This window comes from Magnolia sinica, chromosome 9, assembly GCF_029962835.1.
Source record: "Magnolia sinica isolate HGM2019 chromosome 9, MsV1, whole genome shotgun sequence".
Taxonomy (NCBI): domain Eukaryota; kingdom Viridiplantae; phylum Streptophyta; class Magnoliopsida; order Magnoliales; family Magnoliaceae; genus Magnolia; species Magnolia sinica.
Genome location: NC_080581.1, coordinates 6,208,653 through 6,212,395, shown reverse-complemented (window position 1 = coordinate 6,212,395; position 3,743 = coordinate 6,208,653).

The following is a 3,743-nucleotide window of genomic DNA, read 5'->3' as shown; positions in this document are numbered from 1 at the left end:
GATATGTCATAAAATGCATGTTAAGTGAGATTATCGTTAACTTGCTTGGATTTGATATCCGTCAACCTGCACTTGCACCTAACAAGTTTTTAGCATAAGTAGGCATGGGCAAGGCCCATATTTACTCCTTTAATAGGCTTTCATAAATCATGGGCATCTAGTAAGGAATCTATTAGAAGACCATCCATGGAAATCCTTCATAAACCTAGTCATGAGATGTGCATACACAATTATCTAGAGCGGACCTTTAGGAATCAGCAGGAGCTTTATGGATATATGTAATGTGTGCTCAACGTATAATGCATCGACATGCACAATTTTCATATACATATCTCCGTAAAGATGTTTAACAACACAATGAGCAATGACTGAAATCCTCCTTAACGCATGGAGGAGATAACTTCTGATCATTATATACAGAATAATTACAGTTGTGTGATCCTATATAATAGGAAAGAATCAAATACAAATATTCAAAATATTTGTACATATCTCCATGGATATACAAGTAGATATTATGGCAACCAAAATGAAATAGGACAAATATCATGAAAAATCATTCGATTCTCCCTTATCACCCCCCCTGTAAGGTGAGCGTGGTAGAAGGGGTAACGCTGAGCTTGCTTCAAAAGATAAGGAACTGAGGCTTGGTGACGTCTTTGGTCAACGAATCAGCAAGCTACAGATGTGAAGGGATAAAAACAACTTTCAAAGTGCCATTAAAAACAAGTTCACGAACAAAATGGTAGTCGATCGCAATATGTTTTGACCTAGGATGAGTAACCGGATTGATAGCCATAAAAATTGCACTTTAATTATCGCAAAGAATTTTAGGTGGCATTGAGGGTGTAACATGAAGGTCCTAAAGTAGTTGAATAATCCAGGCAATATCAGGAGTGGCAATAGCTAAGGAGCAATATTCTGCTTCTGCACTTGAACGAGAGACAGTGCTTTGTTTCTTAGAGGACCAAGAGACTAAATTGACGCCAAAAAAGATAGCATAGCCGGTAGTAGAGTGGTGGGTATTAGGACATCCAGCTCAGTCCGCATCAGAGTAGGCAAGAAGTTCACGAGTGAACTGTTTATGGAGTTGAAGTCCATGATGAGGAGTGCCTTTAACATAACGCAAAATACGCTTGAGAACACGAAAGTGGTCCTCGGTGGGAGCATGCATGAACTGGCAAATAGAATTCACACTGAAGGAGAAATCAGGACTGGAGATAGTCAAGTATTGAAGAGCACTGACAAGAGAACGAAACATAGTAGGGTCGGAGAACAGCTTTCCTTCGACTGAGAGTTTCTGACCGACGAAAAGGGGTATAGAAATAGGCTTTACATCAATCATGGAAGCACATTACAAGAGATCAAGAGCATACTTCGTTTGACTAAGAAACAAACCCTTCTCATTAGCTTGGACTTCAACGCCGAGAAAATAATGAAGATCACCCAAATCCTTCATGAGAATTCCTTGAAAAGCCGAGTAATAAGGGTTTGAACCATATAAGTATTACTTCCAGTAATGACCATGTCATCAACATAAAGAAGTAAGTAAACAGTTCCAAGTGAGGAGTGATAGACAAATAGCGAAGAATCAGCCTGATTGGAGAGAAATTCAAGTTGAAGCAGAAAAGAACTAAAGCAATGAAACCAAGCTTGAGGAACTTATTTCAAGCCATAAAGAGTACGCTTCAGGAGACAAACATGTCGAGGGAACTGTGGATCAGTGTAGCCAGGTGGTTGTTCCATGTACACCTCTTCAATGAGAAAACTATGAAGAAATGTGTTTTTAACATCTAACTTATGTAAACGCCATCTAGAAGTAACAGCCAAGGACAAAATGATTTGGACCATAGCAGGGGGCACCACCGGGCTAAAGGTATTACCAAAGTCAAGGCCACGAATTTGAGAAAATTCTTGAGCCACAAGACGTGCCTTATGACACTTAATAGACCCATCAGAGCGAAGTTTTGTTTTGAAAATCCAGTGACATCCAATCACACTATGACGCTTAGGACGAGGTATAAGAACCCACGTATCATTTTTCTTCAAAGCTTGAATTTCATTATCCATAGCCGAGAGCCATTCAGGGTGTTTTGTAGCAGACTTGAAGCCCCGAGGCTCTTTGAGAGCAAGAAGTGCTTGAAAAGACCAAGAAGAAAACAAAACAGTCATAGCATGATATAACCATGGTTGAATATACCAGCTTTACCTCCGGTAATCATCTTATGGTTAGAAGTGGTCACATGAGGAACTGAAGACATGGGTGGAGGAATAGTTGAGTCCGGAACTGCAAAATCTGAGAGAGGTTCCGCAGGAAGAGGAACTTGCGGATCAAGGGGAGGATTTGAGGACAGGAGTGGAGAATCACTGTAAGGCAGACATGGTGAACTCGAAAGGAATGGTGAAGACAAAGAATCAGAAGAATCAATATTAGAAGAACTAGAAATACACTCCTAGCAATCAGAAAAATGAGTATAGTCAATATTGGGTTGCATATGTTGCACATAATCACCATTATAAGAAAAAATATTTTCATAAAACTGCACATGTCGAGAAACGTAGACATGATGTGTCTTTCGGTCTAAGCACCTAAATCCTATATAAAGGGTACCATAACCTAAAAAGACACAAGGAACATATTTTGGAGATAATTTATTAGGTGAGTAATCTTTCAAATAAAGGAAGCAATGACGCCCAAAAATGTGAAGCATAGAGTAATCTGGTTGCTTACCAAACAAGAGCTCATAAGAAGTTTTGCCATCAAGGGATGGTGACGGGAGTCGGTTAATGAGAAAAACGGCAGTAGAGAAGACCTCAACCCACACAGAGAGCTGCACACGTGCATGAAACATAAGGGTAAGACCTGTTTCTGTGACATGGCAATGCTTGCGTTCGGCAATGCCGTTTTGGATAGGAGTGTAAAGACATGCCAGACGAAGAACAATGCCACAAGCGTGCATATGGGAGCAGAATTTATTATTTATAAATTCGATTCCACCATCGCACTGAAACGATTTTATTTTTACTAAAAATTGTATCTTAATATAACGTTGTAAATTGATAAAAGTACCAAAAAAATCAGATTTGTGTTTCAACGGGAATAGCTAACTAAATCTGGTACAACCATCAATAAACATCGCATAGTATTTATATCTAGTAAAAGAGAGAACTGGTGACGGACCCCATAAGTCACAGTGTAAACGATCAAAAGGCATGGCACAACGTTCATCATTTAGAGAAAAAGGTAAATAGTGGCTTTTGCCAAGTCCACAACCAACACAAATTTCAGAATCAATGTTCATTAATTTATTGCTACAAGAAATAAATCATAATCTAGAAAGATAAACAACAGTACGATAGTGTGGATGACCTAGGTGAGCATGCCATAAGCAAATAATGGCTCACAGTGGAGGAGAAGTGGTGGACATGAAAGCATGATGACGATGATCCAACACGTAAAGACCATTTTCACATCTTCCGACTCCTAGTACCGTTCTTGTGACCCGATCCTATATAGTAAAACTAGAGGAAGAAAAGGTAACAAAAAAATTATTATCTTTAGTAAGCTGACTAATAGAAATAAGATTTTTCTTAATGTCAGGAACAACTAAGACATTTGATAAAAGAAGGGGACTGGACGGAACAAGAGATGAAGTGGAACCAGTACGAGAGATTGCTAAAGACTGACCATTTCCAACCATGACATATTCATTAACAGAGTAGATAGCCGGTTGATTCACACC